The sequence below is a fragment of the Amphiprion ocellaris genome, chromosome 24 (genome assembly GCF_022539595.1).
Source record: "Amphiprion ocellaris isolate individual 3 ecotype Okinawa chromosome 24, ASM2253959v1, whole genome shotgun sequence".
In the NCBI taxonomy this organism is placed as follows: Eukaryota; Metazoa; Chordata; class Actinopteri; family Pomacentridae; genus Amphiprion; species Amphiprion ocellaris.
This window is the reverse complement of record NC_072789.1, coordinates 17,099,167-17,116,103: the sequence shown is the minus strand read 5'-3', so window position 1 is coordinate 17,116,103 and position 16,937 is coordinate 17,099,167. Positions and strand designations below refer to the sequence as shown.

General features: G+C 37.8%; 1 pseudogene; it reads right to left on the bottom strand.

The window, feature by feature from the left end:
• Positions 1-8,540: 8,540 nt before the first annotated feature.
• Positions 8,541-16,222, bottom strand: LOC129348277 (NLR family CARD domain-containing protein 3-like; annotated as a pseudogene).
• Positions 16,223-16,937: the final 715 nt, after the last annotated feature.

The window sequence follows — 16,937 nt, the reverse complement described above, 5'->3', positions numbered from 1 at the left end:
ATTTTTATTGTATTCTCTATTTTTATTTATTTTATTTATTTTTATTGTATTGTTAATTTCTAATTAATTAATTTATTTTCAATGTATTGATAATGTTTTTATTTTATTAATTTTTATTTTATTAATTTGTATTTATTTTATTTATTTTTATTGTATTAATCATCCAAATATTAATTCCGAATTATTTCATTTATTTTTATTGTATTGGTAATTTTATTCATTTTAGTCATTTTTATTGTATTGTCATTTTCATTATTTGACTAATTTTTATTTTATTGTTATTTTTTATATTAATCATTTTTATTGTATTGTCAATTTTTTATTTTAATCATTTTTTGTATTTTTTATTTTCAATATTTGACAAATTTTTATTGTATTGTTAATGTTTTTATTTTAATCATTTGTATTGTATTGTTAATTTTCATTATTTGACTAATTTTTATTGTAATGTCATTTTTTATTGATTTTAATCATATCTATTGGATTCTTAATTTTTATTGATTTTATTCTGTTTATTGTATTGTTAATTTTGTTTATTTTAGTCCTTTTTATTTTGTTGTGATTTATTCATTTTTGTTGTATTGTTAATTTTCATTATTTCATTGATTTATATTGTTTTTTCAATTTTTATTTATTTTAATAATTCTTATTGTATTCTTAATTTTTATTCAATTTATTCATTTTTATTGTATTATTAATTTCTAATTTATTTATTTATTTTCATTGTATTGATAAGTTTTTTATTTAATTCATTTTTATTTTATTAAGTTTTATTTATTTTCGTTATTTTTATTGTATTATTAGTTCCTAGTTATTTCAGTTATTTTAATTGTATTGCAAAGTTTATTCATTTTACAAATTTTTATTGTATTGTCAAATTTTATTTATTTTAATTATTTTTATTGTATTGTTTATTTTTATTTATTTTATTTATTTTTATTGTATTGTTAATGTTCATTATTTCATTAATTTTTATTGTATAGTTAATCTTCATTATTTCATTAATTTTTATTGTATTAATTTTTTCTATTTTTTCATTTTTATTGTATTAAATTGTATTTGTTGTATTCATTTTTATTGTATTGTTAATTTCAAATTATTTTTATTGAATTGATAATTTTTATCTTATTCTTTTTTTATTGTATTAAGTTTTATTTTCTTTATTTATTTTTATTGTATTATTAACTTCTAATTATTTCATTTATTCTTAGTGTATTGTTAATTTTATTTATTTAATTCAATTTTATTGTTTTGGTAATTTGTATTTATTTCAGTCATTTTTATAGTATTGTCAATTTTTTGATTTTAATAATGTTTGTTGTATCGTTCATTTTCATATTTTTTGTTGTATTGTCAAATCTTATTTATTTTAATCATTTGTGTTGTATTGTTAATTTTTATTTATTTTATTCATTTGTATTGTATTGTTAATTTTCATAATTTCATTAATTTTTATTTTATTGTTAACTCTTCATTTTTATTGTATTAAGTTTTATTTATTTTATTCATTTTTATTGTATTATTAATTTCGAATTATTTTATCTAGTTTTATTGTATTGATAATTTTCTGTTTTATTCATTTTTATTGTATTACATTTTATCCATTTAATTTTAATATTGTATTTTTAATTTCTAATTATTTTATTTTTTTATTTTATTGGTAATTTTATTTATTTTAGTCATTTTTATTGTAAGGTAAATTTTTATTGATTTTAATCATTTTAAACATTTGATGTTTTACTCATTTTCCGAAGTCTGTGAGACTCTGTGCAGACTTGGGAAATAACGGTGTATTTCCTGTAACAGCGAGTTTGCGAAGTTTCGTGTTTAGTAAGTTTTATCATCTTTGTATTCTCTACAACTGCCAGTACGCGGTGGTTTGATTGAGATTTTGTCATCTCTCCTTGAAGAGATGAGGATACGTTTTCTACTTTTTAAAAAAAAAAATATGAAGGATAATTAAGGCTTTATGTGTCATGTGACGTTTGTGTTGTGTCTGAGTGGTGTTTCTATCTCAGCCATGGATGATGCAGAAGCTCCATCAGTTTGGGTCGACGTTCAGGGACCATCGTGAGGCACTTCTTTAAGAAATCCTGGCAATCTGCAGAGAAAGAAGCAGAGAAAGATGAATGACCAAAATGAGACTAAATGAAAAAAGAAACCTTAAACTGATGCAAAATAACTAAAATTAAGACAAAAAATGACCAAAATGGTACAAAAAAACAACATGGAAAGATGCAAAATGTTTAAAAACAGACCAAAAGATGTAAACTGGCCTAAATTAAACACATACTGACACAAATGAGACACAAAATGAGCAAAATGAGTCTCAAAATGACCAAACTGATCCAGAAATCTTCACTTACATTCACCAAGCTGTCTAAATTTATTCTATTCAATACTCAGGTTTCTACAGAGAGCTTTGTTCAAATATCATTTACAGTCTGATTTAAACATTTTTTATTCTTAAAAACATGCTGAAATGCACATAATTATCAAAATTTCTAGTAAGAACAACCCTAAAGACATAAACTGACCAAAATTGGAGACAAAATGATCAAAATGAGCCACAAATTGAACAATTTCCAACAAAACAATGTTTAAACAAACAAAATAACCCCCCAAAAAACCACACAATAACCAAGATGGTACAAAAAACAACATAAAGAGATGAAAAATGACCTGAATTAGAAAAAAAGTCCAGAATTAGGCTTGAAATGATGAAAGTGATGTAGAAATGTTCACTTCCATTCAGCAAATTTGTGTTGTGATCCTGTTCTAGCTACTGTCCTTCTTTCTCCTTCCTCCTCTTTTCTTCCTTCTCTCTTCTTCTTCCTGTCTTTGTCATCTGTCTCTTTTGTATTTCTCTCCTTCTTCCTCCTCTTCTCTCTGTCTCTGTCTTCCTTTGGCTTCCTCTGTTTGTCATGTCTGTCCCTCTTGTCTCTCTCGTCCCATGTTTCCTCTCTGTCCTTGTCTGGTCCCTCTGGCTTCCTCTGTCTGCACCTGTTGATCTCTGTCTGTCTTTCTGTCTGTCTCACTCACCTGCCTGCTGTCCTCATTAGTTCTGTGAATCAGCTGCACTGATTGGTCCGTTGACCTCACCTGTCTGCAGTTACACCTCCACTATATAAACCCTGTTCATTCATTCACTCCCTGCTGGATCATAAAGACTCACATGTCCATGTAGACTCTGTCCCCTAAATGGACTCCACTTCCCCCTCCTGGATTTCCTCACTTGGACTCTGTTTGTCACCTGGATTTCTCCCACTTCTTGTTGTTGCTTCCTGTCTGCCTCAATCATATTTGGACTCTGTTTTTCTCCAAGCCTGCCTCCCCAATCTTCCTTTCTCTGGTGGTAAAAAGTCAGGTTAATGTGTGCATGATAACTAAAAAGTTTCTGAAAGGTTCCTGAAGTCATTGGGGCTGTGGGTGGCTTTATTTAAACTGATCTCTGGGGTTATTCATGTCCAAACCTCTAAACTTTAAAACTAGCAACTTACTAAGTGCAAAATCCGTGAAGAGGAAAGCTGCCGTTAACAGACGTGACTGCTAGATTCATTGAAGCACTCAAAAGGCTACTCAGTTCAATGAATTATCAGAGGAAGCAGGATAGACGTCTGGATGAAGGCAGTGAGCAGCTAGAGGAGAATTTCCTCTCTGAGCAGCTTAATCGTTCCTCAGAATCTCACCTGGGTTAGATCCCTCTGATCTGCAGGATCCTCACCTGTTAGATGGAGAGCTGCTCCACTGATTCTCTGACCATTCATTATAATTCATTTAGGAGATAACTGCCCATAGGATTAACACATGGATCCTCATAAATGTTTATGGATAGAATGGAGAATCTGAGAACAAATTTCTGATATTATCAGAGAATTTCAAACCAAATATCCAACTGATAATATTTTAGTGGGGGGAGATTTTAATTGTGTTCCTGACCAATGGTTGGATAGACTCCCTACCAAATATGTGGACCACAAATACAATCACAACATCAAAACATTTTGCACAAATAACTCCCTAATTGATGTTTGGAGACATAATAATCCTAATTTCAGACAGTTTTCATGGATCAGGTCTAATGGAAGCTGTAAATCCAGAACAGATCTGTGGCTGACAACTCAAGACATTTTAAAATCTGTCTGTCAGAATGAAATCTGTGCAGCTCCTACTACTGATCACTGTGGAATTACTGTTACATTAATGCCTGGAACAGGAAGAACATTTAGACAGAAATACTGGAAATTCAGTGCTGATTTCTGAAAAGATGAGCAGTTACTGTAGTCTGGTGAGAAAAATCTGATCTTCAGTTAAACCTCATGTCGTCCTGAGGGTCAAATTGATCCGTTTTAAAGTTTGAAAATGTGGGAAAAATAATATTTTCACAGTAAAACTTCTGATGTCCACATTTTCAACATTTTTGGGAGATTTTTGAACATTTTTTTTGGTGGAAAAAAGAAATGTTAAAAATGTTTCTTTAAGAACATTCACTAAAAAATTAACCAAAATCCAGTGAAATTCGCTGGATTTTGGTTGATTTTTTGTGGATGTTCTTCAAGAAAGATTTTTTTAAACATTTCTGTTTTGCCACCAAAAAATGTTGAAAAATTTCCCCAAAATGGTGAAAATGTGGACATCAGATGTTTTACTGTGAATTTTTTTTTCTCCACATTTTCAAGTTTTAAAACGGATCAATTTGACCCTCAGGACGACATGAGGGTTAAAAATAATGGAAATATAAAACCATTAAATGTCATCCATAGCAATCCTTTAATAATTACACAATTAGCAGATGATACAACATTATTTTGAAAGAATTTTCACCAAATATCCAATGCCTTAAAAGCTGTGTGTATTTTCCAGAAGCCTCAGGGTTGTATTTAAACTAAATGTGAGATCTTGGATCATTCATGATAAAACACAAACTTTAATTCAGAATATTCCAGTCAAAAATGAGCCTAAACATTTGGGAGTAACTATCACTAAAAATATTATAAACAGGGAAACTTCTAACATTCAAATCAAAAATCCCAGAATAGCTGGTTCCAAAGGAATATTTGAATATTTGGTAGAATATTGTGAACAAAAATGGAAGGATTTCAGGATGAATTTATCCAGCAGATTCTTTAGCTGTTTCTGATAGATGTATGAAGAAAATCAACCAAATTCACTGTGATTTTATTTGGAATAATCAGCAACACTTGATTAGAAAAGGTGATGTGGTAAAATCAGTAGAGGAGGAGGTTTGAATGTCATTGATTTAGAAACAATGAATGGTTCAATGAAATGAAGGTGGTTCCAGACTTTTATAAAACATGAACATTATCTGTGCTTTACTTTACCGCCTCATCTTTTTCTAATGCTGGAGGAATTCATTTTCTTTTAAGATGTGATTTTGATCCCTTGAGATTCCCCTTTAAATGATCAGATTTCCACATGCAGCTGTTATTATATTGGAAAATGCTTTATAAGCAGAACTTCAGTCCACACAAAGCTACAATATGGAATAACAGGAGTATTTTATACAGGAGGAAATCTTTATTTTGAAGGATTGGATGGAGAAAAGAATTTGGGCTGTAACACATTTAATGGATGAAGATGGTAATATTTGAAGTTCTATTGATTTTAAAACTAAATTTAATTCAGATTGCTGGTATAAACAACATTCTCTGGTAATCAAAGCTGTTCCAGTGGCTTTGATAAATTTGATCAAAGGAATATTACAGTATTCATCTGGAACTCCTGATTCTAATACACTGTTTATTGACAGATAGACATTTTTAGACATTAAATGTAAGAACAACATTTTGAGATTATTAGTAACAAAGAATGTTTTCCTCTTCCTGTTAAAAGAAAAGTTTTATCTCCAACATTTTCAAAGACTGACACTATCAAAGTCAGAACCAGATATTTGTCTTTTCCTTTATTATCTAAAATGAAAGAAGTTCATTTCTAAACTCTTTATGATGTTTATCCATGTAGAGAATGTTTCAGAATGAGATTTAATCTGGATAATAACACATGCACATTTAGTCCAGAAGATACTGAAACTCCAGAACATCTTTTCTCCACCTGAACTATTGTGAGGAGGTTTTGGAACAGAATGCATGAATGGTTGCTAACAAAGAATGTTAAAGCTGTCTTTGAATACAATTCTATTAAGTTTGCTCTCTTTATGCAAAACAAAGATTTGGAACTAATGTGTAACAATAGAACAATAATTGATACATTTTATAGACACAAATGTAGATTTTTTTAAGGTTGATCCGAATTTTATTGCTTTTAAAAAATGATTTGAAACTTTTCTTTTACTCCTGAAGAAAAATGTTAATTTATTTTAAACCATCTTATTTTATATTATCTTATTATTTTTCTTTCGTTCTTTCTTTCTTTTCTTGTTCTTGCTGCTTGGACTAGTTGAATTGTACGACATAATCGGTGCCTATTTGTTGTATATTTGTTGTTAAACAATGCTATAATAAAGCAAGACTTGAGTTCTGGTGTTCTTCTAAAACGTCATCAGTCAGAGACCAAGTACTGATCCAGTTCAAAGTAGCATCTGATCAAGAACAGATGAAATACCTGGATGTGTTCTGGCTCCGCCCACATTATGGAGGATCATCAGACCAGACTAGTGTGGACTTGGAGCCAAATAACCCAGAATGCATTTAGACCAGCAGCAAAGACCCAGGAGGAAACTTTCAGAGGAAACACAAGTATTTTGGGAATACTACTGTTATTGTGACACAAAATGTAGTTTTCAGATGATTTCAGGTGAGAAAGTCGTTCTAAAAACATCAAATCTGTGGTGAGTTTATCCAGATGAACCTGATTAAAAATGAGCTCCAACGGTTCCAGAGATGTGAGCGTCCAGGTTAGACAGCTATGATGGACGGTCAGCCTCACTGTAGAGCTCCTTATCTGGACCAGACTTTAGAATCTGCTGCTCTGATGGTTCTATAGCAGTTAAACAGGATATTAGTAGTTTATGTTGATCTAACCGTCACACTTTGGAATCACACTTTATTTTTGATTGTTCAGAGGAAAATCAGAAAGAAGTAAAGTTCATAACTTTATATTGTTCACGTTTTATTCGGTCACTGACTGTAATAATAAGAACAGATATAAATTAAAATACAGAATATCATATATTTTCAAGTTTTATTTCTGAGTCTTTTCACTACTAAAAATATGTAGATTTTTGTTACAGTCTTTGTAGTTCTTTATATTTGCTTTTAGGGCTTAATTTAGTTCAATGGCAACAACAAGATGAGAACAAAAATAAAAACATTAGTTTTCCTGCTTCACAAAAGATATTTTTTCTATTTTCATTTCTACAATTCATTGTTGCCATGGAAGAGGATAAACCTTGTCTGAAGAAGAAAAAGCTGTGATTATTCAACATGGAAAATTAAATTCCACTTATCAACAAATAAGCAAACAAACATGAAGATCAAAGTGTGTTATTAGTAATTTATTGAATAAATAATAGTTTAAAACCCACAGTTAGACCAGATAAAATAGGAGAAAGACGTATTAAAAAATCATTGATCTTGTTCAGGAAAAATCAACCACTGCAATGAAAATAAAAACTAAGTTAGACATTGATTACAGCACAAGGTCTATTCAAAGAATTTAGACCATCGAAGGGTTAAAATACACCAAAATGTGCAGAAAACCTCCTTTAATGGCCAAGAATAACATTTATAGAATCGAATATAGGTTAAAAAATGTTTAATTTCCAGGGTTAAATGTAATCTGGATAGTCCTGGTGGGTTTAAATTCTACTGGCATCATATCGATGCTGAAACCATTTTTTATCCAGAGATAGCTGGAGTTATGGAAGCTTTTTATGGAAAAAATAAAATCTGTTTTGAATTTGTTGATGAAACACCAAATTCAGAATCTTATATAAAACTTATGAAAAAAACACTGAACCACTTATTTATTGTAAAAATGAGAAATGGATCAATCAATAAGACAACACATCATGCCACAAATCACAGAAGATCACAGAATACTGTGGAAAGAGTGATATAGATGTGATGAACTGGCTGCCAAGTCCTCAGACCTTAATCCCATCAGAAAGTTATGGAGATTTATGGCAAGAAAAGTTCATAATGATGGAAAACAGTTCAATAACAAGGATGATCTGAAAAATTAATTATTAAAGCATGGGACAGAATTGATGAGAAATTGCTGCTTTCTCTGATTCAGAGTCTAAAAGGTGCAGAAGTGACTTTGCTTTATGGGAGACGATAAATGATGAAGCTTTGATCTTTTTGTTGCCATTTTTAATTATATTTAGTCAAATTTGGCCTTCAAAGTAAATATAAAGGACTATATAGACTCAAACAAAAAAAAATACATATTTTTAGTTGCAAAAAGACTCAAAAACAGTAAATTTGAAAATATACGATATTCTATATTTAAATTTATACCTGTTCTTGTTTTTCTGTTCCATGTTGCGTAGAATAAAGCAGATGAATAATAAACAGCTGATATAATGTATGTTTGTAATGAAGAACTCAGAGTCAGGATTTTTAGCCACAGCCCTTTATTCTTCTCCATCACACACAAGATGAAGGAAGTTCTCATTTCATCACTAGAACAGGACTGAAACACTCAAATCAGGATCAAGTCTGGCTGCACAAAAACCTGATTTTCACTGGACAATAATGTGTGAAAGTCTGTCAGCAGTTTGTAGATTCACTGCTTCCTCTCTCATTTCACACTTTGTGCAGCTCAAATGCTTTTAGTTCAAGTGAGCGTCAGAGGAAACACCACATCCTGATTTTCACTCTCAACATTTGACTGGAAAAAGATGCAAACACCACATTTGGCTCCTGGAATAATCACAACTTCCATCTTTGAAGAGGAACAAGTTCACAAGGAATCATTTAGAAGGATTTCACAAAGAAACATATTTAATCCATGAATGTGGAAACATGTTTCTGAGGGACAGAGTCATGGAGAGACTCAACTATCTGTTCAACACTGTTTCTCTACCAGGAGGAGACTCTGGAGACTCAACTCAGCACAGAAACACTGAGGAACCAGACTTGGACCAGAACCCAAATCCAGGATAGAGAGGTTGAGTGAATGTGGTGTTGAAGGTGTGGAGGTGGATCAGAGAGTCAGAGGAGACTCTGTAGAAGGACAGAGTTCCAGCAGGAACGTCCACATAAACTGAAACTCTGTGAGAGACTGAGGAGGACCTGATGGATGTTTGACTGTTATTGTGACACACAGAGTAACCTTCATCAGAGCAGCGCAGACTCCAGGACTGATCATTAAATCCAAACCAACAATCATAACTGCCTCCTTTCCTTCTGATTCCTCTGTAACTCACTGATATATGAACCACTTCTCTCCACTTGACCTCCCAGTAACAGCGACCAATCAGACGAGTTCTACACAGCAGCTGAGCCCACCGATCAAACCTGTCTGGATGATCAGGATACGACTGATCCTCCTCCACACGTGTCACCTTCCTGTTGTTGTCAGACAGTTTTAGTTTTCTGTGTACTGTGTTTGTGTCGACTGTGAGTTGACAGGAATCTGATGGAGAGAACAAACACAACACAGCTGCAGTTATTGATGGATCATGTGATCAGTATTAAAGCTTTGATGATGACCTCAGAGATGTGACACTTTGAAGATGCTTGAATGTGCTGCTTTGTTTCCATCAATCCATTAAAACACACTTACACTTCCTCAGACCTGGTGTCAACCATCGGACTCCAGCAGGCGTCACCCTGAAAGGAGGAGGACGGTCAGAGCAGCAGCGACTCTTTCAGCAGCACACATGGACGTTACATGGCTCTCACACTGTTCCACTGATAAAGGACCAGTCCAACATGGAGACACAGACACCTGAATGCAGCATCTCTAAAGTCCCTGTCCTGTGCTCGTCACGTTCCAGCTCAGTTTACACTCATTATTCAGCTTTACTCATTTATGCTTCCTCTTTTCATGGAGCTAGGCTAACAGTTTACCCTGCTTCCTGTCTTTGAGCTAAGCTAGGCTAACAGTTTGCCTTGCTTCCTGTCTTTGAGCTAAGCTAGGCTAACAGTTTACCCTGCTTCCTGTCTTTGAGCTAAACTATGCTAACAGTTTACCCTGCTTCCTGTCTTTGAGCTAAGCTAGGCTAACAGTTTACCCTACTTCCTGTCTTTGTGCTAAGCTAGGCTAACAGTTTACCCTGCTTTCTGTCTTTGTGCTAAGCTATGCTAACAGTTTACCCTGTTTCCAGTCTTTCTGCTAAGCTAGTGTTACCAACCTGGTTTTGTTGGCATCTGAATCGTAGTTGGACAGCCTCGGGTAAACGCTAGCTCACTTAGCTTAGCGTGGCTCGCTGTTGGTAACAAATTGTATTCAGAGTCCAGACCAACTCTGCGGTGGAGAACCAGGAACTTTATTCAAGCTCTGCAGCACACTGTACACACACTCAGCTTCTCCAGAACACACTTGGATCTACTTCTCTGTTTGGACCATAACATGCGCTGTGACTGCAGCTGCACCTAAACATCACCCTTCTTCAGCTTCACTGTTCTTCTTCCTTCCTACCGCTGCAGCACTTCCTCTGACGTCTCACACACCCTGAAACCTACCGATGGAAAGGAGCAGGCTTGGCCTGCAACACTAGGATGATAGTTTCCTGAGAGTGTCTGTCTGTCTGTACCTGAGAGTGTCTGTCTGTCTGTACCTGAGAGTGTCTGTCTGTCTGTACCTGAGAGTTTCCAGTCTACAGTGTGGATCCTCCACTTTAGCTCTCAGCATCTTCTCTCCTGAGTCTCCTGGATGGTTGTAGCTCAGGTCCAGCTCTCTCAGATTTGAGGGCTTGAAGCTCAGAGCTGAGGCCAGAGAAGCACAACCTTCCTCTGTGACCAGACAGCCTGACAGCCTGCACACACAAAACAACACAAACCTGATGGACAACACTTGGATGGATGTTTCTCACTCTTTCTTTTCTTCTTTCTCTTTCAGCTACATTTTGCTGCACATTTCATGTGTCTCAAGCAAATCAACAATCTCAACAATGATTAGTGGGATTTAATCATGTCAAAAATAAACCCTGACAAAGTCCTGCACAAGTTCAGTAAAAGCTCATTTGATGAATCCCATCAGCAGAAATGATTCTACTCAGGTTAGCTGTTTATCCACTGATAGAAATCACATCAGTTTCAAAGTGTGAGTCCTGACCTGAGAGCTTCCAGTTTACAGTGTGGACTCTCCAGTCCAGCAGAAAGACTCTCCACTCCTGAATCCTGCAGGTTGTTGTTAGTCAGGTCCAGCTCTGTCACACTGGAGGACTGGGAGCTGAGGACTGAGGACAGAGCTCCACAGCTTCTCTCTGACAGATTACAGCCACTCAGTCTGAAGAGACAAAAAGCAGATTATACTGATGAAACAGCAGCAAAATGAAAAAGGATCTTCAGTTTCCAACTACTTACACAACTTTCTTGGAGGCTTTGACCACTGGCAGCAGCCTCAGAAGAGCCTCCTCTGAAGCAGAGTATTTCTTAAGGTCAAACATGTCCAGATGTTCTTCTGATGACAGTAAGATGAAGCCCAGAGCTGACCACTGAGCAGGAGACAGTTCATCTGTGGACAGACGTCCTGATCTCAGGGACTGTTGGATCTCCTCCACTAGAGAAACATCCTTCAGTTCATTCAGACAGTGGAACAGACTGATGCTTCTCTCTGCAGACACATTCTCACTGATCTTCTCCTTGATATACTTCACTGTTTCCTGATTGGTCTGTGAGCTACTTCCTGTCTGTGTCAGCAGGCCTCGTAGGAGATTCTGATTGGTCGGCAGTGACAGACCCAGGAGGAAGCGCAGGAACAAGTCCAGGTGTCCGTTTGGACTCTGTAAGGCCTCGTCCACAGCTCTCTGGTAGAAAACTGTTGGATCAGGTTTGTTGGAGGTTGTTTGTTGTTGTTCTTCCAGCAGGTTGATTCCAGAGTTGATGAAGGTCTGATGGACATGAAGAGCAGCCAGAAACTCCTGAACACTCAGATGGACGAAGCAGAACACCTTGTCCTGGTACAGTCCTCTCTCCTCTTTAAAGATCTGTGTGAACACTCCTGAGTACACTGAGGCTGCTTCCAGATTGATGCCACACTCTGTCAGGTCGGACTCATAGAAGATCAGCTTTCCTCTCTGCAGCTGCTCAAAAGCCAGTTTTCCCAGAGACTCAATCATCCTCCTGCTGTCTGGACTCCAGTGTGGATCTGTCTCAGCTCCTCCATCATACTTGACCTTCTTGACTTTGGCCTGAACCACCAGGTGGTGGATGAACATCTCAGTCAGGGTTCTGGGCAGATCTCCTCCCTCTCTGCTTCTCAGCAGCTCCTCCAGAACTGTAGCAGTGATCCAGCAGAACACTGGGATGTGGCACATGATGTGGAGGCTTCGTGACTTCTTCATGTGGGAGATGATGCTGCTGGCCTGCTCCTCATCTCTGAATCTCTTCCTGAAGTACTCCTCCTTCTGTGGGTCGGTGAACCCTCTGACCTCCGTCACCATGTCCACACAGTCAGGAGGGATCTGATTGGCTGCTGCAGGTCGTGTGGTTATCCAGAGGCGAGCAGAGGGAAGCAGCTTCCCCCTGATCAGGTTTGTCAGCAGCACATCCACTGAGGTGGACTCTGTAACATCAGTCAGGACCTCATTGTTGTGGAAGTCCAGAGGAAGGCGACACTCATCCAGACCATCAAAGATTAACACAACCTGGAAGTCTTCAAAGCTGCAGATTCCTGCTGCTTTGGTTTCACTGAAGAAGTGATGAACAAGTTCCATCAAGCTGAACTTTCTCTCTTTCACCACATTCAGCTCTCTGAAAGTCAATGGAAACATGAAGTGGATGTCCTGGTTGCTTTTGTCTTCAGCCCAGTCCAGAGTCAACTTCTGTGTTAACACTGTTTTCCCGATGCCAGCCACTCCCTTTGTCATCACTGTTCTGATTGGTCCATCTCTTCCAGGTGAGCCTTTAAAGATGTCTTCTGCTCTGATGCTTCTTTCTGCTCTGTCTGCTTTCCTGGATGCTGCTTCAATCTGTCTGACCTCATGTTCATCATTGACCTCTGCAGTCCCTCCCTCTGTGATGTACAGCTCTGTGTAGAACTCATTCAGGAGGGTCGACTGTCCTGCTTTAGCGATGCCCTCAAACACTTTCTGGAACTTCTTCTTCAGACCACATTTAAGTGCACGTCCACAAACTCCAGCAGGAAATTCTGAATGAAAACACAAGAAAGAAAGAGTGAAGTAGAAGTAACCTGGATATTAAAGCACCAAAGTAGCAATAAAGTGAAGGTGACAGTTTGTCCCCTAGAGACTGATTGTGTGAAGATATTCTGAGACTTTAGTAAATGTTCTGTTGATCAGCAGCTTCAGTCTTTACACAAATCCTCTTACTGCTCTGCAGACAGTCAGCCAGCTTCTCCTGCTTCATCCTCCTCAGGAACAACACTGTGATCTGCTGAAACATCTCTCTGCTGCTCCTCTGCTCTTCATCATCACCCTCCAACTCCTCCTCATCCTCCCTCTGACTCTCTGAGGAGCATTCTGGGTAATCTGGACTCACAACCTTCTGCATCTTCTTCAGCTCCTTCTTCACAAAAGTCACCATGTTGTCCTCCAGCAGCTGGAACAGAGAAATGTGTCAATGAGTCCATCAGAGTCAAATCATGGAGCCAAACATCAGATCCATGTTGGACACACTGACAGTCCACTGGTCTACAAAGAGCAGCATGGAGACGCCTGAACACAACAGATGGAGAACAACTTGTTGTCCATGAACTCACCATGAATATGGAGTCCAGGTGATGCTGCTGGACAGACTGAGCTCTGGGAACCTCCGAGTTCTGCTGCTCCACTCTTTGGATCAATATCAACAGTTAGATCTCAGTACGTCTGTCCACACAGAGACAAACAGGCTAACATACAAGCTAACAAGGCTTATATAATCACAGAACTGAAGTTTTGTCCAGTAAAACTATTTCTTGATATTTTAGTGAACTCAGAGTTCTTGCTGTGATCCACCTGGTTCTGTTTTTAATGTCTCGGTGGATGATGTTCATGTTATTAGCATCACTTCTTCAAAACATTTGTTCTGTTTGATGAGGAGCCAATCTGCTATCAGACTAGCAGCTCTGAAACCTTGTTCTGAACATCTTACCCCTCTGCAGCAGGACCTGGTTCTCCTTTAAAGTCAAAAATAATATCCTTAGACAAGTTGCTCTTGAAGGACACACAGCTGGATGCAGGTCCAGGTCCAGGTCCAGAGGACTCTGGTCTCTGATGGATTCTGGTAAATAGAGAGGAAGACCACTAGGAAGGAAAAATCATGTAGCAGAGATTCAGAGTGATTTAATGATGGAACATATTTGGAACAATGACATAACATTTGACACAACAGTCAGTAGTTTGACTTCACAGCTTACTTCTTTTTTCTTCTTTTCTTCTTTCCTCTTACTTCAGGAGGTTGACGTTCTTTAAATTCAAAATAAAGATCCTTAGACTGGTCGCTCTTGAAGGACACACAGCTGGATGCAGATCCAGGTCCAGGTCCATGTCCATGTCCAGGTCCAGTTCCAGGTCCAGGTCCAGGTGGATTCCTGTGAATAATGATGCAGCAGTGATGTGATGCTGAGCTCTGACATGCACCAGAGTCCTGGACATTTAGAGATGCTGGTCTCACCTCTGAGCTTTGCTCTGGTTCTCCTGTTCCCCACACAGAGAGCTTTTAGAGGGAGGGACTCCCTCCTCTCTGTCCTCACACTCATCCATGCTGCTCAACTCACAGCAGCTCACACACACTTTCTACCTTCACCTGCACAGGAAACAAACATCATTGATCCACTCAAATCCTCCTGGAAAAGATCAGCTGCTGCACTTCTACTATCAGTCCAGCAGATGGAGTCATGGAGCTGAAGAGACTCACCCACAAACCCAAAGTCAAAAAGACACCATGCAGTTTGGATTGAGAACAAACAAAGAAACATCAGCAGCTCATCAAACTGACTCAAGCAATCAATAATCTCATAGAAATATTGACTGATTGCAGTCAATCAATAACCTAATAATCATATTGATCCATGTTTAAACAGCAGTCATCCAAAGTTTGTGCTGAAATAAGAAGTGAACATGTAGAAACATCACAGAGCAGAAACAAACAGCAACATTACTGAAGTTAAAGCAGCAAACAAAGCAAACTTACACTTTATTCAAAGCACTGAAGAAGAAGAAGAAAGTTTCCAGTCCACTCCTGGACGCTCAGACAGGTGATCTGTTTCCTGGAACCAGTCAGGACTCCACCTATGAGGAAGCAGCAGGCAGACTTTCACAATAAGAGCACATTTTACAGGTTGATTCCCACTCATTTCATGTGACGGATTATTTCAACATTCAACCTTTTTCATGTCACTCAACATCCAACACAACTTCTACAAACCCTGTGGTTCATGAAAGCAGAAACTCCCATCAGGCTGTAAATCCCTGACAGTTAACTTTCCCTAGAATGGAATCACTGGGACAGAACCAACATCAGCAGAGATCACACTAATGCACATTTCCCTCAACAGTGCAGAAAGAGACATGTCTGCTCTCAATCTAATTTAATGCTACATTTAAGAAACATCTGAACATTTCTAGCATTTGCTTTCTTCAAAGTGTATCAGGTGAACTTTATTTCAGTTTAAATCTTTCCCCCTCTGCTGGACAGATCAGATCACAGGTTGTGATTGAGAGATAATAAGAACAACTCATGTTTAGAACTGTGTGACGGAGCGCCTCTAAATGCCCCGTCACTCTTAAGCCCTGTGCGCCTTTTCTCCTCTCGGCGGCTCCGGAGGGGGCGGGGTGCAGGAGCGCGCCGCGCTCCATTGTTCTCACAGCGCGCGCTGAGAAACTGTTTGCCGGGATCGCCCGCACGTTCCCTGGACTTATAAACTGCCCTTCATAATCCTCCCCATATCTGGACTCATCTCTTCCCTGCTGTAACGCGTCGAGGGTGCACACTCGGCGCCTACACGTCTCCCCTCACCAAGCACACCCGGACAATAACACTCACCTCTTAATGACTGTGCAGCCTCTGTGTCGTGGGCCAAACAGAGGCGCTTCCGGCTGTGGGATAAATGGGGCAAGTGGCGCGCAATGGGGCCACCACGTGACCGGGACTTTCCCATTTTCCGGTTCTGTAGCTATTTTGTGGTTTATTATGTTTTCAGAGTTGTTTCAGTTACCTTAAGTTGGGTAATTTGTTTTGTGTAATTTTGGTTTAATTGTATTATGGATTTTGTTCTTCCTTATGGTTATTTTTGCCTTTTCTTATTTACCCCCCCACAAGTAACTTTTGGTTTGCCCGGGGGAGGGGCTAGGGGGGTATATATAGGGGCCCTGAGTTGAACAGCGGGAGAGAGAGAGTTTTGGTGCTGGAGGTTCTCTAGGTGATGTGGCTGCCTGCTGTAAGGTTCAAGCTCTCTGTAAATACTTCTGTTTTTTTTTCTGCTGTGTCCACCAGTTTTTTTTTGTTTTGCACTGTAAATATGTATATACACTTTTAAAGGATTTGGTGCAAATAAAAGAAATTCACTGTTTTTGGAACTCTTCGGCCTTGCCATCATTTTTATAACTTTTTTTTTTAAAAACGAACCCTTGACATTTGGTGTCAGAAGTGGGATGGCTGGTCGAAGGAAGAGACGCTCTCAGCAGAGAAAAATGGAAGAAGAGGAACTTGCATCCGAAGAAGCATCTGAAATGGCCCAACCCATGAGTGAGTTCCTGGGGCTCATGAATGACTTTATGATCGGGCAACAGAAGAGAGAGGAGGGGCTCCTGGCAGCAATGAGAGGACTCCAAGCTTCTTTGCCTGCTTCTCAGCCACAGCAAGCCCAAGCAGCCGAGCAGAGACCTGGGGTATCCAATCCAG